We start from the raw sequence: 22623 nt of genomic DNA on the forward strand, positions 1-22623 counted from the left end.
AAAGATCTGGCAGTACTTGCACTAGTGCCTGAATACAACATATACAACGATTCGGCAGGTAATCCTTGGCTTTGTCAGGATTCTAAAATGTACAAGATTAAGAAAACAAGTATTATTGTAAAATATATAAAAATTTGCTTAATTAACTGACATGAATAGAATAGAGTTAAAGTTAATATCTGATAATCTTATTGTTTACTGTCAATTATATATAATTATGTTTACATGCGCATTCCGTTGGTGTTTTCGAAAGAGGTAAAGTGGAGATATGTAACTCTTAGAGTGTTTTATGGTGTTATAATTATCATTATTTTAATTAGATTAAAATTTATTTTACCTTGCTTCTTTGTTTCTTTTCTTATTTGATTTATAAATTGCGTTCGTATATCTTCCTCTTCTTTTTGTGTTGCTCGGTTTTTAAAATGTTGATGTTTTGGAAGTAATATGTATGCTTCCTCTTATTCTCATGCTTTGTGAGCGTAGTGGTGTTGTTCTTGTCATATTTGTGGGAACGAATTATTATTTAAAGCAATTGACTGGTTTATCCAATATACACACCATCATAGTAAGTAGATGTTATCTCGTAAACAACATGTGATTTGTTGAGTTTTAAAATGTTTGCTTTAAGTTTGGTGAAATATTTATTTACCTTCATGATCCACTACATGTTATTTTTGGCTAAGAGATTCATTATTTATTTGAATAACCCTTTTATATGTGGAAGAGTTGTACACACAAGCAAACTTCATAAATAAAATAAAATAAAACAATCAGTTAACACAGCCCAGTACGGTACACATTATTTGTTTTAGTTGTAAATTTAACGAAAATAAATAATTTAACTTTTGCTTTCAAAAACGAAAATATGCCTTATGGGTTAACGGATGTGCAGAGGGGAAAGCTTATTGGTCTTGTGGTGCAAGAAATATCTTAGAGGGACATAACTGCAGTAGTAAACGTAACAGAGGTCGTTGTTTAAAAACCTATGCTAGGTATCAGGAGTTATCAAGAAGGTATCAACCAACTTTTATAGCTCTCGGGTATGTTTATTTGGTTCTAGAACCTATAGGTAGACTCCCAAAAACTGCAGTGAAAACAAATTTAGTTTTTGTGCATGATAATGCACCTCCACATACCAGCAGAGTCACTACAGACTTCCTTGAAGCAGAAGATATCACTATTCTGTAGCTGCTCTGAAGCTACTCTTGAAGAAAGGAAACAACCTACCACAATGAAATCTAGACAATTTGTTTATGTATGGAACTAACATTATTTTATCAATAAATGTATTGGACATATATTTTTCCGACAGTTGTTTATGAATTTGTCTGTAATTTCTCTCACTGCAGCTAATTTATTTATCTTTTGTTTAGGCGTCAAATCCAAGTGCTTCAAAAAATAGAAAACGTTTTTATTTCATATATGCCGAAAAGGTTTGGATTCTTATGCCCCCAGTTGCCCACGTCTTTCTAAAATTAGTATGGCTTAACTTTTTTTACACCAGCAAGGAACAGAATTTTAATAATTCTGTAAAAGAAGTGCAACGATTATCTCTGGCGTTGTTAATCTCTAAGTTGTGTCTAACCCTCCTTGAATTGTTCGTATAAAAAATATTTGTGTACGAGGTTACACTTTCTTACATTCCTTTGGTAAAAAATTGAAAAAATACACTTGGCTTGTCTTTGACAATTTCTGCATGCACTAGAGGTCGCGGAAGAATTTTCACAATATTTTTGGGTCCCTTGACAAAAGTTTCAATAGTACAATAGGATGTCTATTCCATACCATATTTTCGTTGGTACTTATAAACGTAAGCGCTTTTTTTACTTCTGCGTTCATTTTATGATCACATACTCTTTGAAATATTTCATTATCAACTTTCTGCGCTCCAGTGGAATCATGGCCACTATATTCAATACATCTATCGGATGCATTGGGATCAATACCACCCATGTCTTTATCATCTGTGTCTTACATTAGTTTTCTGGTGGCTATTTCCTCTATTTTATTGCTAGTTAGTTTTTCTTTATAATTATATGGTAAGTTAGACCTAAAATCAATAATTACAATATAATACACTATACTATTCACTTATTTATTTGTCCTGACATTTAAAAATCATTGTTACTGGTATAGTCGCTTGGCATACTTTACGCAACATAGTAACATACACGAACAATGACCTCTTATCTAGTACTAAATTTGTAGTAAGGAAGACTAAGGAGAATACAGGACCAGCCTTGCCTAGTTAACATGTGGATGTAAAGTAATGACGTTCTATATAAGAATGGCATACTTTGTAGCATTTGTATTTTCTTTCGTATGTATTAAAAACCGCAATATTATTTCATTCCTTTTTTCGTCGAAGAGAAACATATATATATATATATATATATATATATATATATATATATATATATATATATATATATATATATTTTGTTATGATATGTAAAATCGAGAAAAATATTGGTTTGTTTAAAAATATTTCAAAATTCAATAACATTAAAATAATTCAGATAAGTAGGATAATATCCAACAAACATTTCGAAGAAGGAGAGTTATTAATTTCTTGAATTACCTGTACCAAACAAAAAGTAAGCTTTGCATAAATTATTTCTTTGTTATACTTGAGTGACCCGCATAATTTTAAGTGAAAACAAAAAGACAATTGAACGGGGTTTTCCAAAATACATTAATGCAGTGATTAGGGACAAATAGAAGAGATTTTAGATAGAGGTTTTTGTTAGTTTTTAAGAATTATAGAAAATATTATTTGTAAATAAGTTTTAGGAAATTTTATAATTATAGGTAAAAATTTGTTTGTTATCGAAACGAAAAAATGGGGAAATTGTGACGAGTTTTGATTGGCGGAGATTGAAAAAGGTGGGATAAGTATGTAGGAAAAAGTTTAGCGAGATTGAGGAGAGAGAAAAGAGAATCAGTTGATTTTCCAATTCTGTAAGACAAACAGGGATTGTTCTTTGGTGGTTCCCAAGAAGTAGCAAGCAGTAGTGTTGAATGTTAGTGAGTTTTTTGTGGAGTTAGTGTATCTGACAGAAGCTGAAGCAGCAAAATATTGTAAGTCATATTTTCCTACTTATATTCCAAGAGTCACTGTTCAGGCCAACGAGAGATTCAGTTTATCGTAAAGAGAAGATATTCCAAGAGTCAATTTTTCACTCGGGCCAACGAGAGATTCAGTTTATCGAGAGGAGAAAGGCTGTCATAATTTGAATGATTGTTGCTTTTGAAGGAGATCATTAAGGACGATATACTTGCAACAATCTGTTGTAAGATTGCTGATTACATAGGGAGCGGTTGAGAGGAGATAATACAGTCTACAAGGAACAAGGATTTGGACCACTCATCATCAGAGAGAGATATTTTTGTTTTCTGCAGTTTTTTTTTCTTTTATTGATAACACAATTTTTACACGTAATTTAGAAAGGATATAAATATTTTGATTAGGAGAGTTAGAATAGTTTGGGATTTTGAGTTTTCAATGAATATTGTTTGTACCATTAATTTTGATTGTTCACGTACGGAGAACAAAATTTTGAGAATCCTTATATGAGATTTGTTTATTGAAAACTTTTGAGTGTGAATTATTTCATTATTTTTATTTCAATATATAGTGTTAGATCATATGTGTTTTTTATTATTCCGGTATTCTCTGGACCTTACCTTTCACATGTAATAGCATAGATATTGAAGCACGAATTTAACCCTGAGATAAAAGAATTAAAAATTGTGATAGAGTCATAATCATATCATTTAAATAATTTTAATTAATCAAAAAAATTAATTAGCTAATTATTGCTTGGCGCACCAAGACTTTAAATATCACAATAACTGGCTTCCAAAACGTGGGGCTTGAAAATATCGCAGCTTTACATTTGAAGGAAGGGAAAGAGATCTGGAATAAGTACAGGTGATCCAGAGATAAAAACATTTAACATTGAGGGAATTTGAATTTGAAAGTATTTTGACAATTTTTCCAGGGAATATAAATTTGATTTATTGATTGATCGTAGTTAGTGGATATTTACTGCTATTGAATTATTTGATTTTATTTTCTTTACCAATCGTACATTTGATATTTATTTTGAATTATTTGAATTTTACTGATTGCATATTTGATATTTGTCGTGAAAATTTAATACATTTGGGGAGAAATATTGTCGTGTTCTGAAACATATAGAGTGTTGTAAAATTTCACATTTGGCGGGGACAAAAACAGTAACGAAAAGAAACAACATGTCGACCACAAGGAGTCAAAGTAAAACGCAAGAAAGGAAAGAGGATAAGATAGAAGAGGAAACAATTATTGATGAAGGATCGGATAATGAAGGAAATGCCACAATAATGGAGGAAAGAAAAGAAACAGGGATGCTGGAAAAATTATTAGCAATGATGCAAATACAGACACAAACAACAGAGAAAAACCAAATTGAAACATCAAAGAAAATTGATAGAAACCAGCAAGAAACATCACTAAAAATGGATAGAAATCAACAAGAAACAAAACAAACAATAGAACTAAATAACAGAAATATAGAGCAGCGTTTGGAAAACTATGAACAAAAATTAGAAGAAAATGATAGAAAAATGGAAAAGCGTTTGGACAAATATGAAAATGAGGTAAAAGTCTGTTTAGAAAAAGTCAGAGAAGAAACAGAGAGGAAACTAGAGATGCAGAGAGAAGAAATAGAAACTAAAATGAAAGATATTAAGACTGTACAGAAAAAGGAATTAGAACAGTTAGAAACAAAATTTGAAATGGCTTTACAAGAAGACAAGAAAGAAATAGAAAAACAAATTGAGGATATCAGAAAACAACGAGATATGGGAGACAGGAGAGAAGTACTCATCCAAAGTCCGGGTGACATAAAAATACAGTTTGGCGGAGATATTCGGAAAACACACCCAGTACCGTTTGTTAAAAATTTGAAAACCAAATTACAACATATTAGATATTTTGACGATTGCAAAGAAACAATTAGAAACCATTTGAAAGAAGGAGCAGCGTTATGGTATGAAAGCAAGGAAGATGAGTTTGAAAATTGGACAGATTTTGAAAATAAATTTCTCAACTATTTCTGGGGGAAAAATAAACAGAGAGAAATCAACCAAGAGCTACAGAATGGAAAATATCACGAAAAAATGGGAATATCTGAAGAAAGATATGCTTTGCAGATATATAACAATTCAAAATATCTAGAATACAAATATTCTACCGAACAGCTGGTAGAAATGATCAGCAGACATTTTGAGGAAACGTTGGAAGATCACGTGATTTTGAGAAACTATCAAGATATTGATAGTTTGTGCCAATTCCTTCAATTAAAAGAAGCAGAAAGAAAAGAAATGAGAAATAGAAGACAACATGACCAATATAATGGACCGGAAAGAAGGTATTCATCAAATTATGACCAGAGAAACCGACATCCCAGATCAACAAACGAATATAGGCCGAGAAATTACAATAATTACAATAGACAACAAAATTACGATAACCGGAATGATACACAAAATAGAACAAATGAAAATCACAACAGGAATAGAGATGCACAAAATCCTCCGAATAGGAATACGAACGAACAAAGGGACGATAAAAATAATCAGAGATTCCTACGACAAAACAGAAGAGAGATGAATCATGTGGCAATAGAAAAGGAGGAAGAAGAAGTATTCAATGAATCCAGACAGGATTTTCAATAAGGCATCCACTAAACAAAAGTAAAAAACTCTCCGGTATATTTTGTCACCCGAGAGAGTTTATACAGTTGGCGGGAAACGAAAAACAAAATTCTAATTCCAGTCTAATTTTTTTAGATGCATTTATAAAACATAAAGCGATTAAAATTCTGATTGATTCTGGATCGGAAATTTCGTTAATCAATAAAAAACTAGTAAAAGAATTAAATATGGACAGATTTGTGTATAAGATTCCGAGGGTTGCTTTAGTGGGTGCAAATAATAAAAAATTGACGACAGTAAACGAAGGTTTAGGAGTACGGATCAGAGTGGGAGACCAATTCTATATTATGCAATGTGTGGTGATCGAAGATCTAAATCATGATATGATAGCGGGAATTGATGAATTGAGTGAAAAACATATCACCATCAATTTTTCGGAAAATCAACTGGAAATCAGAGCAGAACCAGACAACATAGAAGAAGAAAAGGAAACAGATAGGAGAAAATTTTCTGAAAGGATAAATGGACAAGAAAAACATAAAGAAATCAATATGACGGTAGAGGATAAATCGAAAGCTCAAGAAAAAAATCAATCCGAAGAGGAAAAGAGAATAAAAAAAAAAGAAGAAGAGTTCGAAAAGAAAGCAGGAAAAAAAAGAAGTTATAAGCAGAAAAATGGAAGGAGCCGAAACATGGTGCTCGGAATACCAGATAGAAATTAAAGATAAAGAAAAAATAGAAGAAGAAATAACGGAAGAGGACAGAGAAGAAATGGCAATTATGGACGAGCATCCAGAATTTTGTGAAGAAGTAATACGGACAGTGAACACATGTGAACAAACTGAGGATGAAAGAAAAATAATATGTGGAGAAAATATGGAGAAGGAAATAGAGAAGATTTTAGAAAATTATGGAGATCTTATTAATGAAGAAAGCCGAGTGGCTAAAAATTATGAACATTCTTTTAAAGTTAAAAACTTAGAAAATTTTAAATCGAAAACATATCCAATCCCGTATAAATACAGGCAAAGCGTGGGACAGGAAATTGAAAATATGATCAAAGACAAGGTGATCGAAAGATGTGACTCTCCATATGTCAACCCGATAGTATGCGTAAAAAAATCAAATGGTGATTTGCGATTATGTTTAGATGCAAGAAACATTAATTCGCACACAATCGCGCAATACGAAGCGCCTTTGAACATAGAAGCCATTTTTGGACGAATCACAGGATCACACATTTTCTCCAAAATCGATTTGAAACACAGTTTTTGGTTAATACCTTTGGCAGAAAAGTGTCGAAATTATACCGCTTTTTCTATCGACGGAGTGGTGTACCGATTTAGGGTAGTACCATTTGGACTACAAAGTGCATGCGCTGCTTTGGTTCGCGCATTACACACAATTTTAAATAGGCATGGAGAATTTGTTGTACATTACATAGATGATTTATTAATTTTCTCACCGGATATAACAAGCCATCTACGACATATTCATACTGTTCTCGAAGAATTTGATCAAGCCGGATTAAAATTAAATATTCAAAAGTGTCAGTTTTTCCAAAAAGAGGTATTGTATTTAGGATTCAAATTAGACACAAAAGGGATTTGTCTTGCAGAAGATAGAATTGAAGTCATAAACAACTACCCTAGGCCAACCAATTTAAAAACTTTGCGGGGATTTTTAGGAATGGTAAACTATTTCAAAAAGTTAATACCATGTAACGAGTCCGTTACTTAAATAATCGTTTACCTTCTTTTTGTGACTGGAATCTTTTAATTTAGTTCTAAATTAAATTCATATTGAAATATTCTTAAACTAAATATTTAAATAACTCCCAGTAGATTTTATTTTCTGATGTTGGCATTAGACTGCGCCCTCAGCGGTGAAATTCTGAAAATACATTCAACCGACAGCTTGTTAAATCACTTGTTAACTGGATGTGAGTGAATAAACATCTCAGAGTAGAGCGGCTGGGAGTCCATTTTTTTCCCGAATTTAGTTTAAGTTTATTTTTTATGTGAAGAGCTGTTATTTTAGAAGAAACCATTTGAGTTATTTTGTTGTTTTGTACGAGGATATTTTCAGTTGGATCACCCTAGCCGGTAAGATAACATTACAAATAAATTATAAGAAAAAATCCTTTATATCATCCGCCATTGTTAGTAAAATTCAGACCTATTTTAATTTCGTCTTTGATAGGTATTTCATATATTTGATACATGTTATATTTCACCTTATTTCATTAAGGAAAAGTTTTATACCTAAATAAATTATAAGTATTAGATTCTATATCTATCTCAAATTTTTATTTCCTTTCAAGAATTAAAGCAAACAATTATTTATTTCAATTTCATACCGTTAAACCGGCTAATATTTCTTTTTTTTCCTATTCTATAATATATAAGATCATGTTTGCCGTTAAAATTATCTATTTAATATATCCATACATTATAAAAACATTGTCACACCATTCGAAGGTCACTATTTACCGAAAACCATTAAGGTTTTTATTTCAATAAGGTCACTTCCTGACATTTTTTGTATCGCCTTTCAAGATTGATAACCCTTGTGTTTTTCCGTACCTTTTGTATGTACAAAAACATGGAGTAACACAACTGTTTTTTTAGCCTACTCAAGAATCCAGTTACAAGTCAGGGGAAGAATTATTTTTTAGTTGGGGTTATACTTAATAAGGATAAGGGGAAGGAGTTTCAAGTTGGTTTTTTTATGGGAAATTAAGAAGCAGTTCAAAGTGACGTATTTGTCCAATAGTACCTGATCCAGGGAATACAGGTTTGGTATCTTGTTACCACCTGAGTCCAGTTCTCCACCGGATCATCTTCGAGGGAAACCGACAGGAAGAACTGACTTATTTTTTTTTATTATCATTCAATTACTTTAAATAATTTTTTTTATGTCCTCTTCAAGGTTTTAACTTTTGGTTCAATTTTTAATAAAAGAAAACTATCCTTAATAATAACTATCTTCAATTTTTTACAAAAAAAAAACATTTACCATTGTAATTTAATTTAATTATTTATTGTTTACCAAGGGATGAGGTTATAACTCTCCCTTGAATTTCTCATTGTTAGGTTATTGTGTGCACACATATCCCAGAGAATTTTTTTCTTAAAAACCTAAACAATTTTTGAACGAAAACTAACTATTAGTGAGTAGTATATAATTATATTTATTATTTATACATTATTATTGGATCTAACTTTTGTCACAATTTGAAATTTTTAAGGGGTATATCAGGGGTAAATTGTTTTATAATTATTCAGGGATTTTACTGTAAATATAGCTATAGTTAACTGTACATAAGAGGTGGTGGTTTAGAATAAGCATTTAAAATAGTTTGTACCTAAGTTTGGTAATTATTAAAGGTGTGGTTAAAATTTAATATTTCAATTAGTACCTATCTTTCTTATTTCAGCAATACAAGATATCTCGGAAGAAAACATTTAACTTCCTGGCGCCCAAGCATTCACTAGAGCAACTTTTAATTTTCATCTGTTTATTTCTTGGTGGTTTCTTGTTATTAGTTTCTATATCTTACGGTCTCTGTAGGGCATGCAAATTGGCCGAATCCTTCTTTGAGTGTCAAGTGGTCATTCTCCTGCATAGTCGCTAGCCAACACTTAATTCTGTTATATTTTAAAATTCATATTTACTTCATAAAATTCATATTTATTTCTTTTACATAATTTATTTCTATCTAATCCCTTCCATCTTCCGTTATTCCCCATAGTAGTTCGTTGGTGTATCAAGGTGCATTTTAGAGTTCACCCTTTTGCTACACTGGATAGAGTCACCCAGACTTCCTCTAGCACAATTTTTGCTACATTAACATTTTTTGTTACATTGGCGAGCCCAACGTGGTGCCTTTTCTCAGTTCAGACCGTACATTCTGTAGTATATTTCTCTTTGCAAAATATTCTTTATTATTTCTAATTTGTTCCTGTTGCTCTTTGTTCATTTTTTTTTAACTTCCTTATTTATTTATCTTTTCTTATTAGATTTACATTTATAGGTATACTTGTATTGCTGCAGTTTACTTATATTCATATTTAAACCCTCACCTTCTTAATCATTGTGTACAGTTAACAATCTATTTTACTATTATTGAACTATAAGAATTTAATAATTTAGATATTACTATTTTTATATATATATATATATATATATATATATTAGCCAATATTGGTGGGTTTTTATATTCAATTATTTGTTAATCATATACTTGTTGAAACCATTGTGTGTTGCTTCAAGGATTGTGTTATATTTACTTAACTTTACTTAACCATTTTAAAATTTTTGTGAATAACTTTAGATTATTCTTGGATTGATTTTGTGGTGTGTTGTTATATATTTATTTAGATATATATTTTTTTTAAACCTTAGATTATTCTTCGATTGATTTTGTGGAGTGGTAATACATTATTTCCTTTGTCTATTCCTTTATTCATCTATTTTTTTTTCACAATGTCTGCATTCAAGGTAGAACATTTATTAGTCAAGGAATTAGATTATGAGTTGAGAATTAGGGACATCAATATTGATGAGTCTTCCAATGTGGATTTAAAACGCAAACTATTGCGTGGAGCTTTAAGGCAAGAAGAAGGAAACAGAAGCTTTCGACAAATTTCCGCCACAAGTATTCCTTTTCTAGAGCAGCAAGAAGAGATTGATGAGACTGTGGATGATTTGGCTAAAAGGATATCCGATTTTAGAGGGACTGTCCAAGATAGCCTATACTCCAGGCTGATATCACGTCTAGCTCATGTCTCAGGCCGTGTTCATTTATTGTCGTGTTCGAATGAGGAGCAGCAATCTTATAAACGCTCAATTTCAATCCGAATTCTTAGCCTAGAGGGTGAACTTGATTCACGAGTAAATCCAATTGCTACTTCAACACCTATTTCTTCTGTCCAAGCAGCTAACTCATTTCTACACCCCAAACCTGTTCAGGTACATAAATGGGGCATTACATTTTCTGGTGAAGGTCATTATGACCAAGTAATTTCTTTTTTGGATAGGGTGGAATGTCGTCGAGTATCGAGAGGAGTAAGTGAAGATGATCTTTTTGCAGCTTCTGCTGAATTGTTTACAGGCGCAGCTTTTACGTGGTTTAGAAACAATCGCAATAATTTTTCTAATTGGTCCGATTTGGCTCAGAAACTTAAGTCTGATTTTCTACCATATTCTTTTCAAGATGACCTTCTAGACCAAATCAAAAATCGTAAACAGAAGCCAAATGAGTCTGTTACGATGTTTATCAATAACATTTTGGGTATGTGTAGTCGCCTTGAGACTCCTTTAACAGATTCTGCAAAAATCAAGATTATTCTGAAATGTCTATTGCCTTTTTATCACCAACAATTAGCTTTAGTCGACATCACCAGTATAGCAGACATCACCGAGAAATGTAAACGTTTGGAGGAAACTTTATCTTGGTCTTCTCAACCTCCCACCACTTCCAAACACTCTTCTGACTCTTTCGGTCACCAAAATCCTTTTAGACACCGTTCTTGGCAATCTAAGGGCCCTGAGCGTAATATCTCAGTTGTAAGTTCTGTAGTGTGCTGGAATTGTCGTGAGTCTGGCCATACTTTTTATGATTGCGGCATCCCTCGTACCCGTATTTTCTGCCACGGTTGTGGTAAAGAAAATACCCTCAAACGCAATTGTTTTAGGTGTTCGGGAAAAGAACGATCGGAGGTCCGTCCCCTGAGCGTTTCTCCGTCCACACCCCCATCAGGGAATCAAACCGTTACATCAAGCGAAGTCACTGGTCCAACCACGTCAAGCCACCCAAACCCATCTTCCAGTCGGAAAGGGAAAGGGGTTGTTCCAAAAAAACCAACACACACCACACCAAGTCATTCCAAGAAGTAACTTCTCAATATAATACATTTGATTCTCATAGATTATCTTCCCCAAATATCTTCCCAAATTTTAGTAATAAACATAATAGTAGCAGTGTAGTAGTTCCAGTATCTATACCAGAGTCTACCACAATTCAGGAGGATTCTTTTATTTCTGATTCTTCTTGTTTGCCTATTGCATCCTCTGAGTGTGTAGGTAGAGATAATAAGTTTAGTTTAGTACCATTTAAAATTTTTGATCAATCAGATAATAATTGTTTTGATTTGAATTCGTTATTAGTGAGAAAACATAATGATAATAGACCTTATCTTCCTATTAAGATTTTAGGACAAACTTGTTTAGCTCTTTTAGATAGTGGCTCGAACATTTCTGTGATAGGTTCACATTCATTAGCTTTACTGAAAAATGCCGAGATTTCTATTAGGCCCATTTCTTCTCTGCAAGTGTCTACTGCAGATGGTACAGTTCAGTCTATTACAGGCAAATTTGAAACTGAAATCACAGTAGCAGATTTATGTAAACAAATTACATTCTATATTATTCCTTCAGTTCAGAATTCTATAATTTTAGGTATGGACTTCTTAAATGCTTTTAATAGCACACTAAATTGTTCTAATTTTTCCTTTTCTATTTCTCAATTTAATCTGTCCTTACTTAGTGCTATTCAGGATTTTACTAGTTTATCTAGTTCAGAACAAAGTCAATTAGAGAATATGATCTCTAAATTTATAACCCTTTCGTCAAAAGACAAATTAGGTCGTACATCCTTAATATCTCACACTATCGAAGTGGGAGATACCACACCTTTTAGACAATATCAGTATCCTATTCCTCAGGCTTGGCAAGTTGACTTGGAAAAGGAAATTGATTCCATGTTAGAGTTGAAGATCATTGAACCTTCCACGTCTTCTTACTGTAGTCCTTTGTGGTTAACCAAGAAAAAGGATGGATCTTTTAGGGTTTGCTTCGATGGTCGAAAGTTGAATAATATTACTACAAATCGGGATGCTTATCCTATTCCTCGAATAGACGTCATTCTAAGTAAACTCCAGAATGCTAGATATATTTCTTCTATCGACCTATCTAAAGCTTTTTTACAAATTCCTTTGAGTGAGGAAAGTAAAAAGTATACAGCTTTTGCAGTTAGTGGGAAAGGATTATTTCAGTTTGTCACTATGCCTTTTGGTCTTGTTTCAGCTCCTCAGACAATGTGTCGTCTGATGGACTTAGTCATTGGTCCTCAGTTAGAGCCCTATGTTTTTTATTATTTGGATGACATTTTGGTTGTCACTCCTGATTTTTCTCTTCATATGGAAATTTTGGAGAAGTTGTTTTTACGTCTCAAAGAGGCTAATTTAACTATTAATTTAGATAAATGTCAGTTTTGTCGTCCTAGTCTTAAATTTTTAGGATATGTAGTCGATAGTAAAGGTTTAAGGACTGACCCTGATAAAGTTACAGCTATCAAAGATTTTCCTATACCTAAGACTACTACTCAAGTCCGTAGGATATTAGGTATGTGTGGATATTATCGTCGGTTTGTGCCGTCTTATTCGACTTTGTTGTCTCCACTTACAGATCTCCTTAAAAATAGAAAAAAAGGCCAAACTATTACATGGACTTCAGAAGCCGATGATGCTTTCCGGCGTATAAAAGAAGCTCTTACTAGTGCACCTGTCATGACATCTCCGAATTTTAAAGAGCATTTCTATCTCATGACAGATTGTTCCAACACTGCTTCAGGTGGTGTACTGTTTCAAATGAAGGATGGTTCGAAACATCCAATAGCTTATACCAGCAAAAAGCTCAATAAAGCACAGAAAAATTATTCCACCACAGAGAGAGAACTTCTTGCAATTATCCATGGTCTTGATGCCTTTCGGTACTATCTTGAGGGTCGTAAGTTTACTATCATCACAGATCATAGTTCTTTATTATGGTTACATTCCATGAAAAATCTTTTCATGATGATGTGACATCAGGTCACTTTGGTTTTTATAAAACATTTAGTAAAATAGCTGAGTTATATTACTGGCCTGGTCTGCGCAACTCAGTTAAGAAATACATCTCTAGATGTAGAGTTTGTGCAACATGCAAGCCGAGTAACCTACCTCAAGCTGGATTAATGGGTTCGTTTAGGAACATTAATTTTCCTTGGCAAATGATCTCTTTAGACCTTATTGGACCGTATCCACGTAGTTATTCAGGTAATACGTATTGTTTGGTAGTTGTAGATTACTTCACCAAATTTCCTTTAGTTTGCCCTCTTCGTAAGGCTACAACTCCAGCTATTTTGAAGTTCTTAGAGGAACAAGTGTTCTTACTATTTGGTGTTCCCCAAATAGTATCATGTGATAATGGTCCACAATTTGTTTCTAAAGCATTTAAAGATCTTTTAAGTAAATATAAGGTCCAAAAGATATTCTACAATGCAGCTTATCATCCGCAAGCTAACCACACTGAACGTGTAAATCGTAGCATTGTTACTGCTCTTCGATCTTACACTTACACGGATCATAGAGCTTGGGATCAGTACATTCATTCAGTTGCTCAAGCCATTCGAACTTCTATTCATGAAACCACTCAGTGCTCTCCAGCTTATGTTAATTTTGGTAGGCATGTTCCATTGTCAGGTGATTATTTCGGTTTAATTTCTGAAAATTCAACAACTCTTCCTCAAATTTCTGAGAAACTTCACCGTATGGAAGATCTCCAAAACTTACCTCCAATATTCGCTGACATTAGGAAGAAGTTGAAAGCTTCTTACCATAGAAATCAGCATCAGTATAATTTGAGGAAACGAGATTTGCGATTTTTTGTGGGCGATCGAGTTTTGAAACGGAATTTTGTAAAATCAAATAAAGGTGATGCCATTTCTGCTAAGTTTTGTCAGAAATATGTTCCCTGTACTGTCGTTAGGGTAATATCTCCTTTAGTATATGAATTAAAAGACAATTCGACAAATAGACGAATTGGTCAATTTCATATAAAGGATTTACTCCCTGATAATACAACAGATGAGGCAACATCTTCATCTTCAGAGGAAGATTGACTTAATGTCTATTAAGCTAACCTATTCCTTTGATTGTTATTGTTTTGGCTCGGTTTGGTTACGATTTGATATTTTCTTAGATTTTTGTTATTAATCACCAGATTTGATATATCTACAGCTTATACTTTGATTAGTATCTGTTTATAATTAGTTAAAATTATTAAGGCCATTAGAGTGTTTACTTATATTAGATGTTGCACTGGTATGGAACTAAATATTGTAGTGCTGCTATACTGTGCTATATGTTTATGTGTTGTATAACTTATGTTCTCATTTTACTTACTTGTTTTGCCAGTTGGAAAGAATGTTGTATTTTTTTGTATGGATTTGATTCAGTTATTGGTCATAATCAAGTTATATAGTAACATGTACCTGGATTTGCTATGTGGGATGTTTTTTTAAATCAGTCATTAGGAATTTATATAAACAATCATTATGCATAATTTTAGGACACTCCTATATTATATAGACTATTCTGCCTGTGTATAGGTGAATGAATACGTGGGTTCGAAGTTTTAGTTCAATTGTTGGCCCCAGTTGTTCAATGAATTTCGGAATTCACCATTTTCATGACAAGTGTACAGTTATCTAGGCAGTAGAATGTCTTCCATAGACAGTAAATTATTGTTAATGTTAATTAGGATTTGAATATTTAGCTTTAATCCTTAATATTTTCAGACTTTGGTCTAATATAAGAATTGTTCCTTAGCTGATTTATTATTCTTACTTATATAATAGTTTATTCAAGTCATGGATTGCTCCCTTTACAGCTAGCATGTCTAGATTACAGTTATGGATAGTGATTCCATATTTTGGCAACAAATGACCATTTATAGTTATTTTCACTTCTTTCCTCAGGCACTTTTTGTTGTAAGAAGTTACCACAGCAGTTCACATGCTTTGGTACTTTACCTTTTTGAGCTCAAGTTGTTCAGCTTGGCATTTGCTAGGATGATTGAGTTTATAACACCTCCTAGTTTTTATTTTTGGTCGTTATTTTGGATCCCAAATGTACTGATGGCAGATCATTAGGATGGAATCGATTTTATGGCTGTCCTTTTGTTCAAGTCGTTAGTCTCACATTTTGATCCAATAATTTATTTGATGAATTTATAGGTTAGGCACATATTACCGGATGTGGGTATATGTGGACCTACCCTATTTGGTTTATTTGGTTATAGTGTGAATTGGGTCATTATTTGCCTGATTGATTATCTTTGGATATGCTACTTTATAAATCTGTTGTCCACTGTATGGTCAATTTTGGATTTACCATCCAATTCGACACTTATATTGTTGTCTATACATTTGGTATTTTTATTGTTACTTATATTGTTTTATATAAGTACGTTGGTATTTTTATTATTACTTATTATTGTGTATCGGTCCACCTATTTGCCTGATTGATTATTCCTTGGATATGCTCTTCTATAAATCTGTTGTCCATTGATGAGTCAATTTTGGAACCAGGGTCCGATTTCACATTATTTTGGTTTATTTTTATTGAGTATTTGTATTACTAGTCTATACTATGCTATGTTGGAGTTTTACCTTACTTTAACTTTACTCTAAATAGCATGACTTTGTACTTAGTTACATGTGGGTCTCTTTAGATGAAACCATATCTTTATTTCTACATCACTCATAATCTGTGGTTAATTATAATCATGTGAATCGATGTAGATTGTTTTGGAAGTATTTTAGTGAGTTAATATAGTTTATAGCTGTACTTGGGATTGTTGCCCTAGCTATAATTTTTTATATATAAGTTTATTTTTTTTTCTCGATTCTTGATTGCTCCACATATGGTTGAAGTATTGGTTAACCTACATCTAGCCAATCAGTCAAGTAAAAAAAAAAAAAATTTTTTTCACTAAAAATTTTTTTTTCTCCAAGTAAGAGGGGAATGTAACGAGTCCGTTACTTAAATAATCGTTTACCTTCTTTTTGTGACTGGAATCTTTTAATTTAGTTCTAAATTAAATTCATATTGAAATATTCTTAAACTAAATATTTAAATAACTCCCAGTAGATTTTATTTTCTGATGTTGGCATTAGACTGCGCCCTCAGCGGTGAAATTCTGAAAATACATTCAACCGACAGCTTGTTAAATCACTTGTTAACTGGATGTGAGTGAATAAACATCTCAGAGTAGAGCGGCTGGGAGTCCATTTTTTTCCCGAATTTAGTTTAAGTTTATTTTTTATGTGAAGAGCTGTTATTTTAGAAGAAACCATTTGAGTTATTTTGTTGTTTTGTACGAGGATATTTTCAGTTGGATCACCCTAGCCGGTAAGATAACATTACAAATAAATTATAAGAAAAAATCCTTTATATCATCCGCCATTGTTAGTAAAATTCAGACCTATTTTAATTTCGTCTTTGATAGGTATTTCATATATTTGATACATGTTATATTTCACCTTATTTCATTAAGGAAAAGTTTTATACCTAAATAAATTATAAGTATTAGATTCTATATCTATCTCAAATTTTTATTTCCTTTCAAGAATTAAAGCAAACAATTATTTATTTCAATTTCATACCGTTAAACCGGCTAATATTTCTTTTTTTTCCTATTCTATAATATATAAGATCATGTTTGCCGTTAAAATTATCTATTTAATATATCCATACATTATAAAAACATTGTCACACCATTCGAAGGTCACTATTTACCGAAAACCATTAAGGTTTTTATTTCAATAAGGTCACTTCCTGACATTTTTTGTATCGCCTTTCAAGATTGATAACCCTTGTGTTTTTCCGTACCTTTTGTATGTACAAAAACATGGAGTAACACAACTGTTTTTTTAGCCTACTCAAGAATCCAGTTACAAGTCAGGGGAAGAATTATTTTTTAGTTGGGGTTATACTTAATAAGGATAAGGGGAAGGAGTTTCAAGTTGGTTTTTTTATGGGAAATTAAGAAGCAGTTCAAAGTGACGTATTTGTCCAATAGTACCTGATCCAGGGAATACAGGTTTGGTATCTTGTTACCACCTGAGTCCAGTTCTCCACCGGATCATCTTCGAGGGAAACCGACAGGAAGAACTGACTTATTTTTTTTTATTATCATTCAATTACTTTAAATAATTTTTTTTATGTCCTCTTCAAGGTTTTAACTTTTGGTTCAATTTTTAATAAAAGAAAACTATCCTTAATAATAACTATCTTCAATTTTTTACAAAAAAAAAACATTTACCATTGTAATTTAATTTAATTATTTATTGTTTACCAAGGGATGAGGTTATAACTCTCCCTTGAATTTCTCATTGTTAGGTTATTGTGTGCACACATATCCCAGAGAATTTTTTTCTTAAAAACCTAAACAATTTTTGAACGAAAACTAACTATTAGTGAGTAGTATATAATTATATTTATTATTTATACATTATTATTGGATCTAACTTTTGTCACAATTTGAAATTTTTAAGGGGTATATCAGGGGTAAATTGTTTTATAATTATTCAGGGATTTTACTGTAAATATAGCTATAGTTAACTGTACATAAGAGGTGGTGGTTTAGAATAAGCATTTAAAATAGTTTGTACCTAAGTTTGGTAATTATTAAAGGTGTGGTTAAAATTTAATATTTCAATTAGTACCTATCTTTCTTATTTCAGCAATACAAGATATCTCGGAAGAAAACATTTAACTTCCTGGCGCCCAAGCATTCACTAGAACAACTTTTAATTTTCATCTGTTTATTTCTTGGTGGTTTCTTGTTATTAGTTCTTATATCTTACGGTCTCTGTAGGGCATGCAAATTGGCCGAATCCTTCTTTGAGTGTCAAGTGGTCATTCTCCTGCATAGTCGCTAGCCAACACTTAATTCTGTTATATTTTAAAATTCATATTTACTTCATAAAATTCATATTTATTTCTTTTACATAATTTATTTCTATCTAATCCCTTCCATCTTCCGTTATTCCCCATAGTAGTTCGTTGGTGTATCAAGGTGCATTTTAGAGTTCACCCTTTTGCTACACTGGATAGAGTCACATAGACTTCCTCTAGCACAATTTTTGCTACATTAACATTTTTTGTTACAACCAGACCTCAGTACAAAAGAAATACCGCTAATAGCATTACTTAAGAAAAATGTCAGATGGAAATGGGGAACGGAACAAGAAATCGCTTTCAAAAATTTAAAAGGAGCGTTTTCCACAGCTGTAAGAGTGCACCACCCAAGATATGAGCAACCTTTCATTCTCAGGACCGATGCTTCCATAAAAAAATTTGCAGGGGTGTTATCACAGATACAAGACGATATAGAGGTGCCAATATGTTTTGTTTCCCGTGTAACCAAAACGTATGAGAGAAAATACAGCGTTACTGAATTAGAGTTTGCCAGTGTGTTATTTTGTGTAAACAAATTACGTTTTTACCTACTTGGGGCAAGATTCACCATTGAAACGGACCACGCAGCGTTGATACACATAATGAAAAATAGGTTGGTAAATAATAGAATTCATAGGGGCATTCTTTTACTCCAAGAATATGATTTTGAATTTAAATATATCAAAGGAACGGACAATATTTTGGCTGATGCGTTGACGAGAGATGAACAATTCCGCAAAGAGGATCACAAAACTCTCCACGTAGGCATGAACATAATGAGAGAAGAAGCAGGCTTATTTTCGTTGGCCAAAATCAGGGAAAATCAGGAAGAATTGAATGAAAGAGAAAAGCAAAGGGCTGAACAAGAAAATAACCTATATTTTAAGAGGGTCGATGGTAAAGAACTCTATGTAATCACGGAGCAAATGGCAAAAGAAGTTTTTTTAAAGTTACACTGTGACAACGGACATATTGGAAGTAGAAAGGTGTGGCTTATGTTCAGAAAGAACTACATTTGTCGACAGGACTATACAATAGCCAAAGAGGTGACTCGAAATTGTGTGACATGCCAAAAGTGTAAAAGTAGGAACTTTAAAAATGAAAACGTCACAAAAAACGTCGTAGCTCGGAAAAAACTGGATATTGTTGCTATTGATATGTTGAGCGATTTGATACCAACAACTCAAAGAAATAAACACATATTAGTTATGGTGGATCTTTTCTCAAAATATGTTAAATTGTACGCATGCAGAACCACAAAAGGAATTGAAATACTTAGGAAGATAGACAATTTTATAGAAACGGTGAGAAGACCAGACAATATTTTATTGGACAATGCGACATATTTTAGGAACGAACGTTTTAAAAGGGAATTAAGAGAGAGGGGCATCGATACAAAATTTATAAGCATCCGTCATCCACAGAGCAACCCATCGGAGCGTTTTATACAAGAAGTCACAAAATTTCTACGAATTGCCGCGGAAGAACATCATCGACATTGGGACAGAAAAGTGTTTGAGATCGAGACCTATTTGAATTGTGCTCCAAATACGGTTACCAAAGAGACGCCTTTATATATAATGAAAGGAACAATGCCTACAAGACCGTGGGAAGACACCGCCCCCAGACAATACGAAGAAGTGATCGAGTTGGTTCAAAGAAGATTGAGACGAAGTGGAGAGAAATATCTCCAAAGACAAGAGAGAACCCGAAGAAGAAGGCTGATCAAATTCCAGAAAGGAGATAAAGTCTTAGTGAAGGCACTGAGGGTGTCGAATTTACAAAATGGTATTTGTGCTAAATTGAGGCCGATATTTGAAGGTCCATATAGGGTCAATACGGAAAATGGGGTAAATAGTTATGAATTAGCGCACATAGAGACAGGAAATATACGGGGTATTTTTAACATTCACGACATCTATCAATATCATGAATAGATTTTAATAACATAGTGAAATAATTTGATCCTAGAAAACTTTTGTCATTTTTAAAATTTAACAAAGAGTTTTCGGCAGATCAAATGGCGGGGATTTGTTATGATATGTAAAATCGAGAAAAATATTGGTTTGTTTAAAAATATTTCAAAATTCAATAACATTAAAATAATTCAGATAAGTAGGATAATATCCAACAAACATTTCGAAGAAGGAGAGTTATTAATTTCTTGAATTACCTGTACCAAACAAAAAGTAAGCTTTGCATAAATTATTTCTTTGTTATACTTGAGTGACCCGCATAATTTTAAGTGAAAACAAAAAGACAATTGAACGGGGTTTTCCAAAATACATTAATGCAGTGATTAGGGACAAATAGAAGAGATTTTAGATAGAGGTTTTTGTTAGTTTTTAAGAATTATAGAAAATATTATTTGTAAATAAGTTTTAGGAAATTTTATAATTATAGGTAAAAATTTGTTTGTTATCGAAATGAAAAAATGGGGGAATTGTGACGAGTTTTGATTGGCGGAGATTGAAAAAGGTGGGATAAGTATGTAGGAAAAAGTTTAGCGAGATTGAGGAGAGAGAAAAGAGAATCAGTTGATTTTCCAATTCTGTAAGACAAACAGGGATTGTTCTTTGGTGGTTCCCAAGAAGTAGCAAGCAGTAGTGTTGAATGTTAGTGAGTTTTTTGTGGAGTTAGTGTATCTGACAGAAGCTGAAGCAGCAAAATATTGTAAGTCATATTTTCCTACTTATATTCCAAGAGTCACTGTTCAGGCCAACGAGAGATTCAGTTTATCGTAAAGAGAAGATATTCCAAGAGTCAATTTTTCACTCGGGCCAACGAGAGATTCAGTTTATCGAGAGGAGAAAGGCTGTCATAATTTGAATGATTGTTGCTTTTGAAGGAGATCATTAAGGACGATATACTTGCAACAATCTGTTGTAAGATTGCTGATTACATAGGGAGCGGTTGAGAGGAGATAATACAGTCTACAAGGAACAAGGATTTGGACCACTCATCATCAGAGAGAGATATTTTTGTTTTCTGCAGTTTTTTTTTCTTTTATTGATAACACAATTTTTACACGTAATTTAGAAAGGATATAAATATTTTGATTAGGAGAGTTAGAATAGTTTGGGATTTTGAGTTTTCAATGAATATTGTTTGTACCATTAATTTTGATTGTTCACGTACGGAGAACAAAATTTTGAGAATCCTTATATGAGATTTGTTTATTGAAAACTTTTGAGTGTGAATTATTTCATTATTTTTATTTCAATATATAGTGTTAGATCATATGTGTTTTTTATTATTCCGGTATTCTCTGGACCTTACCTTTCACATGTAATAGCATAGATATTGAAGCACGAATTTAACCCTGAGATAAAAGAATTAAAAATTGTGATAGAGTCATAATCATATCATTTAAATAATTTTAATTAATCAAAAAAATTAATTAGCTAATTATTGCTTGGCGCACCAAGACTTTAAATATCACAATAATATATATATATATATATATATATATATATATATATATATATATATATATATATATATATATATATAATTACATATAAATTTTTAGAAAGAAACTTATTTCTGCCAATACTCCGATTAAAGTAATCTACGTTTATTGGGAAAATGGAATAAAAAATACATTAAATTTTTTTTTCGTTTTTGTGCTGATAAAATATTTAACAAAATATATGTCTTATTTATTGGAGTGAAATGTAAAACACTTACCGTTCGATTTCCTAGATTTCTGACTTTGCAGTTAAGATACGTTGTTTTTCCTACCAATGCTGTTACATTTTTGGACACACCGCTTTCGAAGTAAGGCCCTCGGTCAATGATTAAAGGTTCTATTTCACTATCACTGTCCAATACACTATATTCGTTATAATGTCTTTTTATTCTGCTCCAACCTACAACAAAAATACAAGCAATTAAAACCAAATTAAGTATTGTTAGACGTGTATATTTAGTTATATTTTAAATGATAAGCATTATTACAATTTGTTTTAGAATGCCCACAAAACTAAGAAACTAAGAATAAAGAAAAAAATGATTTTTCTGTTTGTCGAGTACCAACATAATTTTCCTGTACGAATAATAGAATTAAAGAGGCGAATGAGGTCAAATATCTAGGGTTAATGCTAGATAAGCAACTTAGATGGAACTCCCA

General features: G+C 32.2%; 1 protein-coding gene across 2 annotated transcripts in view; it reads right to left on the reverse strand.

Annotated features, from left to right (window-relative positions):
• LOC140441321 (neurotrimin-like) overlaps positions 1-22310 on the reverse strand; it is a 1166806-nt gene extending 1144496 nt beyond the window's left edge. For both annotated transcript variants that reach the window (XR_011950981.1, XM_072531967.1), the window contains exon 1: positions 22182-22310. The gene's annotated coding sequence lies outside the window, so the exon portion shown is untranslated. The remainder of the gene's footprint in view (positions 1-22181) is intronic.
• Positions 22311-22623: the final 313 nt, after the last annotated feature.

Source organism: Diabrotica undecimpunctata, chromosome 5 (genome assembly GCF_040954645.1).
Source record: "Diabrotica undecimpunctata isolate CICGRU chromosome 5, icDiaUnde3, whole genome shotgun sequence".
NCBI lineage: Eukaryota > Metazoa > Arthropoda > Insecta > Coleoptera > Chrysomelidae > Diabrotica > Diabrotica undecimpunctata.